The sequence below is a fragment of the Rhinoderma darwinii genome, chromosome 1 (genome assembly GCF_050947455.1).
Source record: "Rhinoderma darwinii isolate aRhiDar2 chromosome 1, aRhiDar2.hap1, whole genome shotgun sequence".
Classification (NCBI taxonomy): Eukaryota; Metazoa; Chordata; class Amphibia; order Anura; family Rhinodermatidae; genus Rhinoderma; species Rhinoderma darwinii.
This window is the reverse complement of record NC_134687.1, coordinates 387,027,255-387,048,448: the sequence shown is the minus strand read 5'-3', so window position 1 is coordinate 387,048,448 and position 21,194 is coordinate 387,027,255. Positions and strand designations below refer to the sequence as shown.

At 43.6% G+C, this 21,194-nt stretch overlaps 2 protein-coding genes across 3 annotated transcripts in view; one reads left to right on the top strand and one right to left on the bottom strand.

Moving 5' to 3' along the window:
- IDNK (IDNK gluconokinase) overlaps positions 1-5,902 on the bottom strand; it is a 358,457-nt gene extending 352,555 nt beyond the window's left edge. The window contains exons 1-2 of one of the 2 annotated variants that reach the window (XM_075828489.1): positions 5,505-5,902; positions 2,477-3,105 (exon numbers count right to left, since the gene is read on the bottom strand). The gene's annotated coding sequence lies outside the window, so the exon portion shown is untranslated. Of the gene's footprint in view, positions 1-2,476; positions 3,201-5,504 lie in introns of those variants that run through there. The other variant, XM_075828496.1, reaches the window with a different exon arrangement.
- FRMD3 (FERM domain containing 3) overlaps positions 1-21,194 on the top strand; it is a 335,672-nt gene that overhangs the window by 274,992 nt on the left and 39,486 nt on the right. The window lies entirely within an intron of this gene.

Genomic DNA, 21,194 nt, shown 5'->3' with positions numbered 1-21,194 from the left:
TTTTCGCACGGACCCTTCACACGGTCCATTGAACAACGGCTGTGTGAACGGCCACATTGAATTACATAGGTCCGTGGGACGGCCGCTGTTTCAACGGCCATCCCACGGACGTTTAACACGTTCGTGTAAATAAGGCCTAAGGGTATGTTCACATGCAGTGGTTTCAGACATAATTCAGGCGTTTTACGGCTCGAATTACGCCTAAAAAAATGCCCCTAATATGCCTACAAACATCTGCCCATTGCTTGCAATGGGTTTTATGATGTTCTTTTCCCACGATCCATTATTTTACGTGTCGCTGTCAAAATACGGTGCGTAAAATGACGGCTCATCAAAAGAAGTGCAGGACACTTCTTGGGACGTTTTTGGAGGCGTTTTTCATTGACTCCATTGAAAAACAGCTCGAATAACATCCGTAAAATACGCCACGACAAACGCGAGTTGCTACAAAAAGTCTGAAAATCAGGAGCTGTTTTCGCCAGACTTCTATTGGCCACGGGGACCTTCCCATATGCTTACGGGAAGGTGACCGTGCCGTTGAAAAATATAGAACATGTCCTATTTCAGGCCGTAATAACGGCACGGGCAGGCCCATAGAAGTCTATGGGGCTCCCGTAATTACGGGTGGCTGCGTGTAATTACGGGAGTGTTGCTAGGCGACGTCAGGGGATAGTCACTGTCCAGAGTGCTGAAAGAGTTAACTGATCGGCATTAACTCTTTCAGCACCCAGGACAGTGACTACCGCTGGAGTTAATAGTATTAAAAGTTAACTTACCTGCTTCTCCCTCCAGTCCGGCCTCACGGGATGACGTTTCATCCCATGTGACCGCAACAGCCAATCACAGGCCAATCACAGGCTGCAGCAGTCACATGGACTGCCGCGTCATCCAGGGAGGTCGGACTGGATGTCAAAAGAGGGACGTGTCACCAAGAGAACGGCCGGGGTATGTATGAACTTCTTCCGCTGCGGAAACGCTGCCCTAAATGGCTGCCCTTTCTCTCTTTCCAGAACTGATAGAGAGAAGGGGCTGCCGATTAGTGCAGAGAAAACAGGTCCGTAAATACGGGTGGAATACTGGTGACACGTACCCGTATTTACGGGAGGAAAAAAAAAGTTAGTGTGCATGAGGCCTTATGGTCTTATGTGTCTGGGATTGCTGTGATATAGTATTATGCATTTGTGTTCCTGGAAACATGTTTTGTATACCAATTCAATGCGTTATTCATACAGGTATGTAGTATTATGGCCTTATGTGTGGGAGTGTATCTTGTAAACGCTTGCTGTAATATTTATTATTTATTTCCCGTTGTTTATATAGCGCTAACACATTCTGCAGCACTGTACAGAGATGGTCACCAGTCATCAGTCCCAGTCCCCATGGACTTACAATAAAATTTTCTCACAATCTAAAACACACACACTAGGGGTAATTTTATAGGAAGCTAGGCTATATAGTATTATGCCTCTGTGTGCCTAGGAGCATGCTTTATGGTTTTATGTGTTTGGGATTTTGCTTTCCATGGGGGAGATTATCAAAACTAGTGCAGAGACAAATTGGAGCTGGTGCTTATAGCAACCAACCAGGTTGTCAACCTGATTGGCTGCTATGGACCGTTGCTCCACTTTTTCTTTGCACTAATTTAAAAAAAACTCCCTACATATGCCCAGAAGTTTGTTGTTTATACCCATGCAGTGGTGTTGCATTGTGGGTGTGTGTGCCCTCTATGCTAATGGAGTTGTGTAAGATTATGACTCCATTTTGAATTGTTCTTGATGTACTCATGCAGTAGTGTAGTATTATCAGTATATGTCCATTGAAGTGTGCTGTGGATACTCATGCAGTGGTGTGGCATAATGTGTCTGTGCTTTTGGGAATGTATGTATACTCTTGAAGTGGTATAGAAAGTACTACTGTATGTTTCTGTGTTTTGGAGTGTATAGGAGTGTTTATGGTATGTTGTTTCATGCTGTGTCCTATATTGCTATCGTATACAAGAAAAGGCAGGGTAACTATTTGAAAGTGTGCCCAGGAGAGAGTACTAATATAATATATAATATGTTTTGAGATACTGGAATATCATATGCAGTATATCTCTTGACCCTTAAAGGGGTTTTCCAGTCCCAAAAATGTATGGCCTATCCTCAGGATAGACAAAATAGACGAGGAGACAGCACTTCCAAAATATGTCAGCTTTTTAATCACCCGTGCGACGTTTCAGTCCAGCAGGACTTTTCTCAAGCATAGTGAACACAGCAGTACAGGAGTATTTAAGGACTCACAGAGTCAACAGTAATAAAAAATGTGATTAATACAAAAACAGTTTAAAAGGATCTGTGTATAATAAAGCAGTGTAATTTTAAATCACAATCAGACCACCTAGGTGCTTATGCATAGAACTATATAAGTTTTAAGGGACTGGTACATCAATAAGCAGTCCGAATAAACAAAAAATAATAATGAATAACAAACTCACCAAGTGTGTGTATAATCAAAAACGATTACAGGATATTGTATCAAGATGCCAGATGGAACTACTTCTAATGGATAACGGCGTCCTGGAAGTCCAGATATCCACGTGTATAGGTTGAATAACATTCTATACTTCCTGTATTCAAAATGTGCATACTCTCGCGAGACTATGCTAATTAGTTCCTGCACATGTGCAGTGCATCTAGTGACTGCACGGCGGCCATTTTGGAAAGTGGCAATGACGAACATTAGAGGAAAATAGGGAAAAATTGTCAGTATCATTTAAAAAGGGGGGGGGGGGAGAGAATACTCTATAGGACAACTAGGAGTTAGGGACAATGATATACTGATCAGTATTAAATTGTAAAAAACAGCACACACATGCTAATGTATAAACATTCTGACAGGGTGTGTGTGTAAACCAATATCATTGAGTATATGTCCCACATAATCTCACAAAAAGTGTCTACTCCCACCAAAATGACAATATATATTTATATCCCTTGGCCTCATACGTATGGAAAAAATTATTATATCTAGCCACACATGTTTCACAAATATGGTCGCCACAGGAAGAAATGTATTCGCAGGATTCCGAAAACCAGAGAAAGCAGTCCATTCAACAAATCGAATCTGTAATAATAATAAAAAAATATGTATATGTATATATAGTAATAAGACATCATTAAGAATGTGTTCAATTCACATAAAAAGAGATGATGCATAAAAAAATCAAGCAAGGTACATAAGGGAAAAATACGTTACAATATATGACATACTTAAGTGACTACACCGACTTTAAAATCAATGTTCAAACCATGTGGGGCAAGGCAATTTAACTTGAAAATCCATTCAAGTTCTCTCCGTTTGAGTCTGGAGACCCTGTCCCCACCCCTACGGTGTAGGGGAATATGGTCAATGATCCAAAATTTAAGGTCGCTGACCACATGCCCCGCTGATACAAAATGTGCGGACACTGGGAGATCCAATTTTTTAGTTCTAATAGTCGATCTATGTTTATTAAGACGAGCCCGACATTCCTGGGTAGTCTCCCCCACATATAGCAACTTGCATGGACACTGTAAAACATAAATGACATGAGATGATGCACATGTCAGAAAATGTTTAATGGGGTAAGTCTTGCCATTAGTCGGATGAACCAACGTGTTCCCTTTAATCATATTATTGCAATTGACGCAATTAAGACACGGGAAACATCCCAATTTTTTGGGAGCCAGAGTCAACTGGCGGTTCATTTGAAAGGATCCGACATCAGCATGAACAAGACGATCCCTTAGATTTTTTTGTCGTCTAAATGCCATCCTAGGAGGACAACCAAATTCAGGACCAGATTTAGTAAGATTTGTAAAAATATGCCACTCCTGGCGAATAATACTAGAAACTCTATTACTAATATCTGAATATGTAGAGACAAAAGTTAATCTATCAGATGATTCTCGTCTATGTGGTATAAGCAATTCTTCCCTAGTGATGGTTTGAACTCTGTCCCTCTGTTTTTGTAAGAGGGACAAAGGATATTTACGTCTGGCAAATTTGTCACTCATTTCATCTAAACGTAGTGTAAGTTGTTGGGGTTCAGTCACTATACGTTTAACCCTTAACATCTGACTAAAAGGTAAGGACTGTACCATTCGGCGGGGATGTTGACTATCGTATCGCAATAAACTGTTGCGATCAGTCACTTTGTTGTAAAGATCAGTAATTAACTTGTCACCCTCCCTATAAACTAGGGTATCCAAAAAATGTAGGTGTGTAGTTGATGATTCCATCGTAAATTTTATGTCATCATCGATGGAATTAAGGAACCCAAAAAAGTCTTCCAATTGTGACGTATTACCGGTCCAAATCACGAACACATCGTCTATGTACCTCCACCACCTCAGAACATGGCTGAAGTGGTGGGATACATAGACGTGGCGCTCCTCGAGGGCCGCCATGAACATGTTGGCATATGTGGGAGCCACATTCGAGCCCATGGCGGTCCCCCTCCTCTGAACATAGAAGGAGTCAGCAAACAGAAAATAATTTTCCGTGAGAATCACCTCCAAGAGGTCCATCAAAAATTGTATGCCTTCAGCCGAGTGTTCTGACCTCCCCAGGGCGTCCTTCACTACACTAAGACCCCGGCTATGGTTAATGGATGTATATAAATTACAGACGTCAAAAGACACCAAAATGATCTCACTACTCAGGGAAATGTGTGTTAATTTCACTATAAAATCAGATGTATCCTGTATATATGATGACGCTGAAATGGCATACACTCTAAGTATCTTATCCAAGAATATTGCTATAGGGTTAAAGATAGAATCTCTCCCCGAAACTATAGGACGTCCTGGGGGTTTATTCAGACACTTATGGATCTTGGGAAGACAGTAGATGACAGGAGTAACTGGATGTGTAACGACAAGGAATTCTGACAACTCTTTATCAATAATCCCTACTGACAAAGCCTGTGAGAGAATATGTGTGATCCTATTTTGGATCCTGAACTTGGGGTCACCCGAGACCTTTGTGTATACATTAATGTCATGAACTTGGCCTCTGATTTCATCCAAGTATAGCGACGTATCCATGACGACCAAGGCCCCGCCTTTGTCGGCCGGTTTGATCGTCAGGGACACGTCACCAGACAGGTCCTTCAAAGCACTCAATTCGGCACTGGTTAAATTAGGGTGAAACAATGACGATTCACCCAACTCATCACGAAGTTTGTTTACTTTTTGTTTGACTATACTTGTAAATGCATCTATAATTGGTTCACAGACATATGGTTGCCAAACTGATTTTTTAAAAAGCCCTACTTTATTCAACGCAAATTCACATTGTGCCCCACTACCCTGAGGCATACTATGGGTGCCAAAAAAATGTTTCAATTTTATCCTGCGGAAAAAGGCATATAAATCTAGTTCTAACTGGAACCAGTCTATTTTAGACGCGGGGCAAAAAGACAGTCCCTTGTTCAACAACTTTAACTCAGTGTCGGATAGAGGACGTGAGGAGATATTTACCGCAAGTGATTCTAATTGGCTTTCTTCTCCTTGCCACGTGCCGACTGCCATTGACGTCTGGTTCTCTCCGGTCTTGGTTTTGTACCTCCTCCTATGTTTGCGCCCTCCTCTTCTTGTGCGTCCATGGTTCCCCCTAAAAAAGAATCTGGAACTTCCATGGGGTCACCAAATGTAGACTGTAGGCGTCTCCTGTTCTGAGGGGCTCCCTTGCCATATATTGCCCCTGTCGTATTTCTGGGCTCCTTCTGCCAGTTATAAATCCTCCCATCAGCATAATCTTCAACATCACGTATCCATTTCAATCTTTTAGTGTTCTCCAGATGCGATCTAAATTTGCCAAAGGATTCCCTAGCACCATCCTTGTATTTCTGCAACTCATCTGTTGATAACAAGGATGCCAATGATGTATCGAGGTCAAAAATCCGGGCATTGACACTCCGTAATTCTATTTGCAAAAATTCTATGTTAAGTAGGATGATATCACGGGAATATCTACTTAACATAGAATTTTTGCAAATAGAATTACGGAGTGTCAATGCCCGGATTTTTGACCTCGATACATCATTGGCATCCTTGTTATCAACAGATGAGTTGCAGAAATACAAGGATGGTGCTAGGGAATCCTTTGGCAAATTTAGATCGCATCTGGAGAACACTAAAAGATTGAAATGGATACGTGATGTTGAAGATTATGCTGATGGGAGGATTTATAACTGGCAGAAGGAGCCCAGAAATACGACAGGGGCAATATATGGCAAGGGAGCCCCTCAGAACAGGAGACGCCTACAGTCTACATTTGGTGACCCCATGGAAGTTCCAGATTCTTTTTTAGGGGGAACCATGGACGCACAAGAAGAGGAGGGCGCAAACATAGGAGGAGGTACAAAACCAAGACCGGAGAGAACCAGACGTCAATGGCAGTCGGCACGTGGCAAGGAGAAGAAAGCCAATTAGAATCACTTGCGGTAAATATCTCCTCACGTCCTCTATCCGACACTGAGTTAAAGTTGTTGAACAAGGGACTGTCTTTTTGCCCCGCGTCTAAAATAGACTGGTTCCAGTTAGAACTAGATTTATATGCCTTTTTCCGCAGGATAAAATTGAAACATTTTTTTGGCACCCATAGTATGCCTCAGGGTAGTGGGGCACAATGTGAATTTGCGTTGAATAAAGTAGGGCTTTTTAAAAAATCAGTTTGGCAACCATATGTCTGTGAACCAATTATAGATGCATTTACAAGTATAGTCAAACAAAAAGTAAACAAACTTCGTGATGAGTTGGGTGAATCGTCATTGTTTCACCCTAATTTAACCAGTGCCGAATTGAGTGCTTTGAAGGACCTGTCTGGTGACGTGTCCCTGACGATCAAACCGGCCGACAAAGGCGGGGCCTTGGTCGTCATGGATACGTCGCTATACTTGGATGAAATCAGAGGCCAAGTTCATGACATTAATGTATACACAAAGGTCTCGGGTGACCCCAAGTTCAGGATCCAAAATAGGATCACACATATTCTCTCACAGGCTTTGTCAGTAGGGATTATTGATAAAGAGTTGTCAGAATTCCTTGTCGTTACACATCCAGTTACTCCTGTCATCTACTGTCTTCCCAAGATCCATAAGTGTCTGAATAAACCCCCAGGACGTCCTATAGTTTCGGGGAGAGATTCTATCTTTAACCCTATAGCAATATTCTTGGATAAGATACTTAGAGTGTATGCCATTTCAGCGTCATCATATATACAGGATACATCTGATTTTATAGTGAAATTAACACACATTTCCCTGAGTAGTGAGATCATTTTGGTGTCTTTTGACGTCTGTAATTTATATACATCCATTAACCATAGCCGGGGTCTTAGTGTAGTGAAGGACGCCCTGGGGAGGTCAGAACACTCGGCTGAAGGCATACAATTTTTGATGGACCTCTTGGAGGTGATTCTCACGGAAAATTATTTTCTGTTTGCTGACTCCTTCTATGTTCAGAGGAGGGGGACCGCCATGGGCTCGAATGTGGCTCCCACATATGCCAACATGTTCATGGCGGCCCTCGAGGAGCGCCACGTCTATGTATCCCACCACTTCAGCCATGTTCTGAGGTGGTGGAGGTACATAGACGATGTGTTCGTGATTTGGACCGGTAATACGTCACAATTGGAAGACTTTTTTGGGTTCCTTAATTCCATCGATGATGACATAAAATTTACGATGGAATCATCAACTACACACCTACATTTTTTGGATACCCTAGTTTATAGGGAGGGTGACAAGTTAATTACTGATCTTTACAACAAAGTGACTGATCGCAACAGTTTATTGCGATACGATAGTCAACATCCCCGCCGAATGGTACAGTCCTTACCTTTTAGTCAGATGTTAAGGGTTAAACGTATAGTGACTGAACCCCAACAACTTACACTACGTTTAGATGAAATGAGTGACAAATTTGCCAGACGTAAATATCCTTTGTCCCTCTTACAAAAACAGAGGGACAGAGTTCAAACCATCACTAGGGAAGAATTGCTTATACCACATAGACGAGAATCATCTGATAGATTAACTTTTGTCTCTACATATTCAGATATTAGTAATAGAGTTTCTAGTATTATTCGCCAGGAGTGGCATATTTTTACAAATCTTACTAAATCTGGTCCTGAATTTGGTTGTCCTCCTAGGATGGCATTTAGACGACAAAAAAATCTAAGGGATCGTCTTGTTCATGCTGATGTCGGATCCTTTCAAATGAACCGCCAGTTGACTCTGGCTCCCAAAAAATTGGGATGTTTCCCGTGTCTTAATTGCGTCAATTGCAATAATATGATTAAAGGGAACACGTTGGTTCATCCGACTAATGGCAAGACTTACCCCATTAAACATTTTCTGACATGTGCATCATCTCATGTCATTTATGTTTTACAGTGTCCATGCAAGTTGCTATATGTGGGGGAGACTACCCAGGAATGTCGGGCTCGTCTTAATAAACATAGATCGACTATTAGAACTAAAAAATTGGATCTCCCAGTGTCCGCACATTTTGTATCAGCGGGGCATGTGGTCAGCGACCTTAAATTTTGGATCATTGACCATATTCCCCTACACCGTAGGGGTGGGGACAGGGTCTCCAGACTCAAACGGAGAGAACTTGAATGGATTTTCAAGTTAAATTGCCTTGCCCCACATGGTTTGAACATTGATTTTAAAGTCGGTGTAGTCACTTAAGTATGTCATATATTGTAACGTATTTTTCCCTTATGTACCTTGCTTGATTTTTTTATGCATCATCTCTTTTTATGTGAATTGAACACATTCTTAATGATGTCTTATTACTATATATACATATACATATTTTTTTATTATTATTACAGATTCGATTTGTTGAATGGACTGCTTTCTCTGGTTTTCGGAATCCTGCGAATACATTTCTTCCTGTGGCGACCATATTTGTGAAACATGTGTGGCTAGATATAATAATTTTTTCCATACGTATGAGGCCAAGGGATATAAATATATATTGTCATTTTGGTGGGAGTAGACACTTTTTGTGAGATTATGTGGGACATATACTCAATGATATTGGTTTACACACACACCCTGTCAGAATGTTTATACATTAGCATGTGTGTGCTGTTTTTTACAATTTAATACTGATCAGTATATCATTGTCCCTAACTCCTAGTTGTCCTATAGAGTATTCTCTCCCCCCCCCCCCCTTTTTAAATGATACTGACAATTTTTCCCTATTTTCCTCTAATGTTCGTCATTGCCACTTTCCAAAATGGCCGCCGTGCAGTCACTAGATGCACTGCACATGTGCAGGAACTAATTAGCATAGTCTCGCGAGAGTATGCACATTTTGAATACAGGAAGTATAGAATGTTATTCAACCTATACACGTGGATATCTGGACTTCCAGGACGCCGTTATCCATTAGAAGTAGTTCCATCTGGCATCTTGATACAATATCCTGTAATCGTTTTTGATTATACACACACTTGGTGAGTTTGTTATTCATTATTATTTTTTGTTTATTCGGACTGCTTATTGATGTACCAGTCCCTTAAAACTTATATAGTTCTATGCATAAGCACCTAGGTGGTCTGATTGTGATTTAAAATTACACTGCTTTATTATACACAGATCCTTTTAAACTGTTTTTGTATTAATCACATTTTTTATTACTGTTGACTCTGTGAGTCCTTAAATACTCCTGTACTGCTGTGTTCACTATGCTTGAGAAAAGTCCTGCTGGACTGAAACGTCGCACGGGTGATTAAAAAGCTGACATATTTTGGAAGTGCTGTCTCCTCGTCTATTTTGTCTATCTGATATTGGGGACCACGGATCCGGTCCTATTGAGGCGTGCACCCACTTGTGGTCCAGTGCTGTGGTAATTTTCTGCTTTGGATATATCCTCAGGATAGGCCACAATAGCTGATCGCTCTGTGTCCAACTCCTGGGACCCCCTCCGATCAGCTATTTTGAAGGGGGTGCAGCGCTTGTATGAACGCTGCTTCCCCTTCATTTCTACTTGCTCACTGTGAATTGTTGACACAGATGTATCAGCGATTTACAATATTTCAGCCTTCTCCCATTCACTTTATTGGGAGAGGCTGCAATACTGTGAATCGCCGCTGCATGTGTGTTGACGAATTACAGTGAGCAAGTAGAAATGAAGGGGAAGCAGCGCTCGTACATTCGCTGCACCCCCTTTAAAACAGCTGATCGGCTGGGGTCCCAAGAGTTGGACCCCGACCAATCAGCTATTGATGGCCTATCCTGAGGATAGGCCATCAGTTTTTAGGGACTGGAAAACCCCTTTAAGGAAAGAAATCTGAACCCGACTGGCCGACTATCTAATGTGTATAGTAGTGTCTCATTTCTCTCCTGATGGTTGATATCGGGCAAAAGAATAATCGGGCATGTTGGATTTCAACATACCTGATCCCGTGTTCCGGCGGGACTTAAGCTGCTGCCAGGGAAATCTGTCAGTCGCTTATTTCCCTTTCCCCCATTCAAAGAGGACCTGTCACTATGTCCTACAAAGTGAGTTAGTAGTCTTACCTAAAAGCCGCTGTGTCTCTGAGTCCAGCGGTGTTTGTCCTGTACTTGTGTGTCCCCCCTTCGCTGAGCTATGGACCCCTCTCTTAATTAGCAACAAATATGGAAATGACTCGCTGGCTAGCCAAGTGGGTTTGGCCTCTATCGATTCTCAGTGGGCGGAGCTACTACTGAGCCTCTGACACTGACATATCAGCATGAGGCTGTTTCCTAAAGACTGTCTTCAGCTAGCATCATCACGTGAGACCACACTGGCTGAAGATTGACTCACGTGATGTAAACATACGTCTAGTAAAGCACCATGCAATGTATAAATGTGAGCACAATGTAGAAACGTTTGAAAGGCTCTCTTTAAACTAATGTACATTGTATACCAGATATGTATCAAGTAGTGTACTAGACACCTGTCAATCCAAAGGAACGCAGAAAACTGCGCCTGACCTTTCAATTTTCTTTCCGAGCCTCCCAGAAAAAGCCTACACGTGAGCAAAGGACCTCCATCCCACGCTAGAAAATATTTGAGTGAGTTTAGGTTTTATTATTTGTATTATTATCTACCCTATCTGTGCCTTGAACTTACTACTGCTGTAAACCTGCTGTAAAACAAGCTGTGTTTTATTGTTACCTTCTGGACCTTATCCCTCTATTCTTCATATTCAGCTACTAGATCTTTCTATTTCCTGCTTGCAAAATCTTCCCTTCCCCACTTTATCTGGCATCTGCCTTGTGCGTGTGCAATGCTCTGATCCTGCATTGTTGCCCTTTCAGCAAACCTAGATGTCATCTAATATGTGTGTACTTACTTATAATACTGTACACTTTTTGTTTAGCATCCACCAAACCAGAAATCGAAGATGTACAGAGTAGTCCACCTCATCCAGCACAGAACCATAGAGGACCTTTAAGATTTTAATGAGCTATTGAGACTCACCGTCAATTGTACACAATTACGCACTTATAAATGGAGACATAGAAAAATGATACATCTGTCAACAGCAGCTTGTTGACGGTTTCCAGGTAGATACAGGAGATTTATTTAACCACACTTCTACTATTGTTTGTATATCTACACTGGAAAACCAATCTGAAACATAAGTGAAAACCACAAGAGGTAATGAAGATATAGTTAAAAGTTGCTGTTAATAATACTATTTATTTAGGCAATTTTACTCAAAGTAGGTGCTTCACTTTAAACTCCATTGATTAAATTATGTATATCCATATATATGTAGTGAGAAAGGATAAAGTGTTGGGTTCCACAGTGTTTATTATTAGAGTGGCAGATCACTTTATCCTCCCATTTAAATCCCTTGGCTTTGTTTATGTGACCTTCCTATTCTCTTGCTCGCTATAAAGATTTCTGGCTCAGACACATCAATGCTATTCTTCTTAATGCTGATACAGACCAGTGCATGGTACAGCTAAGAAAATATCAGTCATGATGGTGAAGTGCTTGGTTAAAATCAAGACTACAAAAAGTGTTTATTTGCGCATGGTGAATCACTCCAACAAAGACATTTGCATTCGCTTGCTGAAGTTTGGATCTAGGATCAAAGCAACAAGTGCTGGTAAAACTTGCTTATATTCTATAATCTACCATGTGCAGACAGTTTCAGATGCTGGTCCTATAGATTACACACTTTTTAGCCATTTTTACGTACGTGGTAGTTTAACAACACTAACTTTTTTGACAAGGGGGGGGGGGGGGCTACCAATATAGTTTTTGTTGCTTATTTTGTGACACATAGGGCTGTTTTTTTCATATTGTACTTTTTTTTTTATAGTAATATGTTTTTACTTTTTTTCTTCTATTAGTGGTAAATTGTACAAAAAGTAAAAAAATATCGATTTTTTTTTTAAATTTATAGTTTTCTTTTAGATTTGCAAGTTCAATTCAAAATTAACTGAATACATTTTAATTGAATGCAGAAATTCACTAAAATAAAGTGTTAGACGGTGTTTTATTTTGGTCATTTTGATATATAATAATATGGAAGGGTAATGGGTGCGAATATGGCGATGGTTTGGGTTTGCACAGGCTGTGTATTTTTTTTTTATTTGTATTCTATACTTTGAAATATTTTTTTGCTTATATTACTATATTTTTTTTTTATACATAATATGTTCCCAAAGAGATCATAAAGGCTTTCTTTTTACTATACAGTTTTCCACTGTAACTGGGGCATCCATTGTAGACACAGTTAGGGTATGTTCACACGCAGTGTTTTCAAACGTAATTCGGGCGTTTTACGCCTCGAATTACGCATGAAAAAACGCCCCTAATACGCCTACAAACATCTGCCCATTGCTTTCAATGGGTTTTTACGGTGTTCTGTTCCCACGAGCCTTAATTTTACGCGTCGCTGTCAAAATACGGTGCGTAAAAAGACGCTCACGAAATGGAAGTGCATGTCAATTCTTGGGACGTTTTTGGAGGCGTTTTTGATTGACTCCATTGAAAAACAGCTCCAAAAACGGCCGGAAAAATACGCCGCAAAAAACGCGAGTTACTACAAAAACGTCTGAAAATCAGGAGCTGTTTTCCCTTGAAAACAGCTCCATATTTTCAGACGTTTTTGGTCACTGCGTGTGAACATACCCTTACAGGGAGAAAGCAGTCCCCTGTGGTGACAGCTGTCACTGTCAGAGCTCATCTGGGTCTGCCAGATGAGCTGGGTCCAATAGAGGCAGCATGAGTGAGTGCTCAATGGAGATTTATTACACGTTTTAAACCTGCGCCATGTCTTTATGATTGCGCGGGTTTAAAGCCCAGGACCATTCGTCATACATTTACGGAGCGTGATCCTTAACAGGTTAACTGGTTTTCAATCCTATCTGAAGTTCCTAATAAGCTAGGCTAAGTAATAACTGTGACCTAATTTGTAAATTACTAAGTTTTGTGAGCATTGCTGACAAGTACGTACAGATGTTTATATGTAACCTTCTACAAAGGGCATACTGTAGTTCTAATTTTCCTTTTATGTCCTGTTTGCCTGTGCAGCCTATTTTAAGCCGTTCCCCCTGCAATCATTCTGGGCCTTAACGACCAGGCAATTTTTTTCAGTTTTTCCATCTCACATTCACAAGTGCTATAATTTTTTTATTTTCCCGTCGACATGGCTGTATGAGGACTTTTTTTTTGCGGGATGAGTTGTATTTTTCAAATGGCATTATTTTGGGGTATCTAAAAATTTTTGATTAACTTTTATTAACTTTTTGGGGGGGGGGGGAGATATAAAAAAAAACAGCAATTTAGCCATTGTTCTGTGCTTTTTAAATTTGCGCCGTTCACCATGCGGCGTAAATATTATGCTATCTTTATTCTATGGGACGGTACGAATACGAAAATACCAAATATGTATCGTTTTTATATATTTTACTACTTTTGCAGAATAACAAAACTTTTGAACTAAAATAATTTTAATTTGCATCGCTGCTTTCCAAGAGCCATAACTTTTTTATTTTTCCGTCGATGTCGCCATCTGCTGGACATCATTTCTACCATTTTGGGGTACATGTGACTTATTGATTAACCTTTATTATTATTTTTTGGAGGGAAATGGGAAAAAATTGCAATTTTGCCTTTGTTTTGTGCGTTTTATTTTTTACGAAATTCACCTTGCGGTTTAACTAATATGCTAACTTTATTGTTTGGGTCATTACGATCGCGGCGATACCATATGTGGTTTTTATTTATTTATTTTTTACACTTTTGCAAAATAAAACCACTTTTTATGAAAAAAAAATGGTTTTATTTTTTTTCTGTGTACCTTTATTAATAATTTTTATTTTACATTAATTAATTTTTCAGTCCCACTAGGGACCTTTTGATCGCTTATATACCGTATTTTTCGGACTATGAGACGCACCTGACCATAAGACGCACCCAGGTTTTAGACAACAGAAAATAGGAAAAAAATTATTTGTTAAATAATAATTTATTCTGTTTCACCACATTCTGAGAGTCCTAACTTTTTTTTCTATATCTTTTTCATCGATTGAGCGGTGTGAGGGCTTACTTTTTGCGGGACGAGCTATAGTTTTATTTGCACCATTTTCTGGTACATACGATTTTTTTGATCACTTTTTTTATTTCATTTTTTAAGCGCAAAGGTGACCAAAAAACTATTTTGATGTTTTACATTATTAAACTAACTGTGCGAGTTAAATAATGGTATATTGTAATAGATCAGACTTTGACAGACGCAGCAATACCAAGTTTGTTTGTTTTTTAACTTTTAATATTTTTCTTTTTTTACACTCCTGAAAATGTATCTAACGTTTTTTTTTTTTTACACATTTTATTAGTTCCCCTAGGGAACTTGAACCAGCGGCCACTTGGTTGCATGTGAAGTTACTGAAACAGTGTAACTTTCTGAGCTATGCGGTTTCCCTAACTCCCATAGTAGTGAATGGCAGTTACGGAAGCAGCGTAGCATGCGAGCTACACTGTTTCCGTAACTACTATTCAGTTCTATGGGAGTTACGGAAACAGCGTAGCTCCGCGGGTTACGCTGTTTCAGTGTACATGTAATCAAGTGGCTGGGAGAGCACGAAAAGCTAGAACGGGGTTTAGGGGGCCCCGTTCTAGAGATAGGTGCGGATCCCAGAGGTGGGACCCACATCTATCTGACATTTATGACATATCCTGTGGATATGTCATAAATGTCCTTCATAGAAAAACCCATATAAATGCCGCGGTCGTTATTGACCGCGGCATTTAACTAGTTAAAGGGGTTTGCCATAAAACACATGTATCCCTTATCCACAGGATAGGTGCTACATGTGGGATCGCTGGGGTCTGACCGCTGGGACCACCAGCGTTAAGGAGAACAGGGGACTGACAGTCACCCAAAGCACTACATGTGAATCCTGGACTTCCGGGTTCTGTGTCCGGCTTATCTGTTCCGCAGCTCCATAGAGATCAATGGAGAGCTGCTCGCGCATGCGCATAAGAATCCCATTCATCTCTATGGAGCTGCCGGACACAGAACGCGGAAGTCAAAGCTTCTCATGCAGCGTTCTTGGTGACTTTCGGTCCCCGTTCTCCTTATCGATCACACATGTATCCCCTATCCTGTGGATAGGGGATACATATGTTTTATGGCACAACACTTTTAAACGGTCAGGAACAGCGAAATTGCTGTTCCTGGCCCGTTAGAGCAGCGTGTCCGCTGTAAAACACAGCAGACACCTGCAGTGTATGTAGCGGGCTCAGCGCCTGAGCACGCTTCATACATCACCCCCGCTCCATAATGTGCCGTCACGTCGCCGGGTCCCTTGACTGCGGACTATAAGACGCAGGGACTATTTAGCAAGCTTTAGGCCCCATGCACACAAACATGCTTTTGCGGAGAATTGCGGCCCCATTCATTCCTATAGGGCCATGCACACGACCGTGGTTTCCACGGTCCATGCATGGCCCAGGAGCCCGGACCGCAGAAAGAACGGGCAAGTCTTATTACGGCCGTGTTCTGCGGTCCATGCTCATAGCAAATAGTGGCCGCGGCCATGTGCACGGCCCGCGATTTGCGGGCGGCTTGAGGGTGACACTCCGCCCCTGGCCGACCTGAAAATCACGGCCGTGCACATGGCTACGGTCGTGTGCATGAGGCCATAGTCTTGATAAAAACTGGGTCTTATAGTATTAAAAATACGGGTAATACTTTGGTATACTTAGTATTTGTAAACTACTCAGATGCAGCGGTCGCTAATGACCGTGGCATCTGAGGGGTTAAACAGTGGCGATCAAAGGAAACTTTAATCATTACTATTGGAACAGGAGCCCAGCTGTCATTAGACAGCCGAGCACCCGCTCCAGCCTGCACGGGCACCCGTGCAGGACTCTGATAAGGCCACTGTGAAAAGGCGGCGGCCTAGATTAAGGCCCCTTAATGAGGGGTTAAATTGATAAATTCATTGATCAGGTGCTCTTGAGATCCAGACACCATTTACTATTCTTAATGAGGTATTCCCATCTTATAAAGTGTCATGTCCATGACCACGGGTCATCAGGCTCACTCACCTCCTGACGGCCGCAGCCATGGGTCTGCGATCACTGGCTCCAGTCTCCTCCTCAGGAGACGCCAGTGCTCACTTCCGCTTACCTCGGCCTGGTCCCGTAGGGTGCGCGCGCATGCTCGTGCCCGCTCTTAAAGGGCCAGCACGTGCACCTGATGTTAATATTAAAATTAGCCCATGAGTCCCCTGGACTATAGGAAGGGCTCAGCCCCTTCCTAAGCAAATGGTCTCCTAGTGTTTTCCAGTTCCCAGTGTTCCCCGTTCTTGTACCGGTATCCCGTGCTAACCTGGTCAAGGTCCGTGCTGAGCTGTAGTCGTGCTGTTCTGTATACCATGCCTGTCCTGCTACACCACGCCTGACGTCTGCCTGCTCTGTAGTCCCAGCCGAGCCTGTCTTGCTACTGTCCGAGCTGCCACAGGATGGTATGGAAATGCAAGGAACAGGAACAGGAAACAGGAACACACTAGGAGGCCATCACATAGACAAACTAGGGAACACAACAACGCTTAGGCATAGAACTAGGGGGCTGGACCCCTCTTATAGTCCAGGGTACTCACAGGTCAAAGTTCATCAACAAGGTCCAGTCCACGCGCTGCCCCTTTAAGAGCGGGCACGAGCACGCACCCTACGGGATCCGGCTGAGGTGAGTGGACGCGAGCGTTGGCGTCTCCTGAGGAGGAGGCTGGAGCCAGTGCTTGCCGACTCGTGGCTGCGGCTGTCAGGGGGGAACGGAACTGACAGCCCGCAGCCACGGATATTACAGTATCCCCCCTCTTACGCCCCCTCTTCTTGGTAACAGAACGAGAAAGAAACTTCTTCAGAAGAGCAGGAGCATTGAGGTTCTCCTCTCGCTCCCAAGACCTTTCTTCAGGACCAAACCCCCTCCAATCCACCAAATAAAAGGTCTTTCCTCTCACTTTTTTGGTGTCCAGGATCTCTTGAACCTCAAAGGTGTCTGAAGGGCCGCTGGAGGCGACCACAGGGCTAGAAGTCTTGGTGCAGCTGTTCAGGACCACCGGCTTCAGGAGGGATACATGGAAGGAGTTGGAGATCTTGAGGGTAGGAGGCAGCCGAAGCTTATAGGCGATAGGGTTGATCTGCTGTAGGATCTCAAAGGGACCGAGGAACCTGGGAGCAAACTTGCATGATGGCACCCTTAGTCGGATATTCCTGGAAGACAGCCAGACCCTCGTGCCAGGAGGAAACTGAGGAGGTTCTCTTCTCCTTTTGTCAGCCTTCCGTTTCATGCGGTCGACTGCCATTAGGATGGAGGATCGAGTCTGCTGCCAGATCTGCAGAAAGTCTCTAAATGTGGAGTCAGCCGCTGGTACCTCGGAAGTATCAGACACCGGGAGAGGAATTCGTGGGTGCTGACCGTAAACAATGAAGAACGGTGTATTCCTTGTAGACTCGCTGGTGTGATTATTGTAGGAGAATTCTGCCCATGGGAGCAACTGTACCCAGTCATCATGTTGCTTTGGCGTAGGTAGTTTTCCAAGATCTGATTAATCCTCTCGACCTGACCAATTGGACTGAGGATGGTAAGCTGATGAAAAGTCCAACTTCACACCGAGGAGTCCGCAGAGGGCTCTCCAGAACTTCGAGGTAAACTGAACCCCCCGATCAGACACAATATGCTGCGGCAAGCCGTGCAGGCAAAAGATGTGTTGGATGAACAGCTTGGCCAACTGAGGAGCAGAAGGAAGACCGGTCAGAGGAACGAAGTGGGCCATCTTCGAAAATCGATCCACCACCACCCAGACAGCACTGCATCCGATAGACAGAGGCAGGTCCGTAATAAAGTCCATAGCTTTATGCTGCCAGGGAGCAATGGGCACAGGCAGTGGCTGGAGCAGATCTGGAGTGAGCGACCTTATTGGCTGCACATACAGAACAGGCAGAAACGAAGTCAATAATGTCCTTGGGCAGCGTGGGCCACCATAAGTGATGACCAATCAGATCCTGGGTCTTACGTCCCCCCGCGTGGCCTGCCAGTCTAGAGGAGTGCCCCCAGCGGAGGATTCTTCCACGATCAGCCAGGAGCACAAAAGTCCTCCCTGCAGGAATGTCCCCAACTTGCAGGGGATTGACAGAGATAATGAAAGACCTGGACAAGGCATCGCATCTCACATTCTTGTCGACCGGGCGATAATGGAGCTCAAACTGGAACCTTGTAAAGAACAGTGACCACCTGGCCTGACGAGGGTTCAGCTGTTGGGCCGTCTGGAGGTAGATCAGATTCTTGTGGTCTGTAAAAATCAGGATAGTATGAGCCTCGCCCTCTAATAGATGTCTCCATTTTTCCAGGGCCAATTTGATGGCCAGTAACTCCCGATCCCCAATCGAGTAGTTGTGTTCTGCGGAAGAGAAGAGCTTAGATATCCACATACCCTTGACTTGCCCTTGGGACCTCTCTGGAAGGAGAGTGCATTAGCACCGACAGAGGATGCGTCCACCTCCAACGAGAACTGCAGAGAGACATCCGGATGATGGAGGATAGAGGCTGAAGTGAAGGCACTCTTCATGCTATTGAATGCGGACTGAATGCCTCAGCAGTCCACACCTTGGCGTTCGTACCCTTCTAAGTAAGGTTAGAGATGGGAGAAGTCAGTGAGGAGAAGTTTGGAATAAACTGCCTGTAAAAATTAGCGAATCCCAGAAAGCGCTGTATGGCCCTCAAGCCCTGAGGACTTGGCCATTCCAGAACAGACTTTACCTTCTGAGGATCCATCTCGAGACCTCGATTTGAGACGATATAGCCCAGGAAGGGTAGAGCATCTCTGTCAAACACACACTTCTCCAGCATGGCGTACAGGCGATTCCCCCTTAATCATAGCAGAACTTGACGGACATGTCTCTGGTGCGTTATAGGATCTGGAGAAAAAAATCAAGATGTCATCAAGGTAGACTACTACACAAACATAGAGGAGGTCACGAAAAATGTCATTCACAAACTCCTGGAAGACCGCGGGGCATTACACAGGCCGTAGGGCATTACTAGATACTCATAGTGTCCATCACGGGTGTTAAAAGCAGTCTTCCATTCATCACCCTGGCGAATCCGGACTAGGTTATAAGCCCCACACAGGTCGAGTTTAGAAAAAATTCTGGCACCACGTATACGCTCAAACAGTTCAGAGATCAGTGGCAACGGATATTTATTCTTTACCGTGATATGGTTGAGAGCTCTGTAGTGAATACAAGGACGAAGAGAGGCATCTTTCTTTTTGACAAAGAAGAACCCGGCTCCTGCCATGGAGGAAGACTTCCGTATGAAGCCCTCTCCAAGTTCTCCTTCACATGGGCGGACATAGACAGTCTCTGGCAAGGAGAGAGGATATACCCTACCACGGGGAAGGGATGCACCAGGAATCAGTTCAATAGAGCAATCATACGCCCGATGTGGAGGCAATGTCTCCGCCTCCCTCTTGCTGAAGACGTCCAAAAATGCAGCATAATGACTCGCCAATCCTGCCAATGACCGAGGCAGCGAAGGCTGAGCCGAACGAATCTGCACCAGGCAACGACCTTGACACTCAGGACCCCACTGGAGAACCTCTCCAGAATTCCAGTCCAGGACTGGGGCATGCAGTCGGAGCCAAGGCAGGCCCAGCAACACAGGGTTAATAGCTTTGGACAGGACATAGAAAGACAGAAGTTCGGAGTGAAGGGCTCCCACTTGGAGTCTCAGCGGCTTGGTCACAGCTATAACAGGATCTGGCAGAGGTATCCCATTCACTGAGGCAACTGTCAACGGGCTCTCCAGAGGGGTGGTGGGCAATTGCAGAAGGTCCACCAGATCTCCGTGGATGAAATTAGCAGCAGATCCAGTCCAGATATGCAGAGACCTGATGCGTTTTCTCGCCGGACACTATGGTCACAGGCATGGACAATTTAGATGGAAGTCCATCTTTACCCAAGGTTGTCATTCCTAACAACCCTAGGTTTTGGGATCTTTGGGGACACAGGCGCACAAGATGGCCATCGAGACCGCAATAAAGACAGATGTGCGTCTGCGTTGTCTCTCCTGGGTAGATAACTTATACTGGTCCGTTATTACCGACTCCTTAGGAGGATCGAGATCTGAGGACAGCAGGGATTGCTGCAAAGTAGGAGCCAGACTAGGAAGGGCTCCCTCCTGTCGAACCTCTTGGAGGCGTTCTCGGATCCGTATATCAATCCGGGCAGACAGAAGGATGAGGTCATCCAAGGTAGACGGCAGATCCCGGGCGGTAAGTTCGTCCTTAATTCTAGAAGATAGTCCATGCCAGAATGCAGCCACCAGAGCCTCATTGTTCCATAACAGCTCTCCCGCCAGGGTGCGGAAGAGGATGGCGTGCTCACTCACGGAGGTGTCTCCTTGGCGCAAGTTAATCAAAGAGGCCGCTGCAGATGAGACCCAGCCAGGCTCCTCAAACACCATGCGAAAAGTGCAGAGGAAGGCTTGGAAGTCACGGGTCTCTGGTCCTTGTCTCTCCCAGATGGGGTTCGCCCATGCAAGAGCCTTGCCGGTGAGGAAAGAAATTATGAAAGCGACCCTGGCGCCATCAGACGAAAATGTCCTAGCATATCTGCTCGCATCTCTTGAGACGTCGTTATAGTCTTGAATCA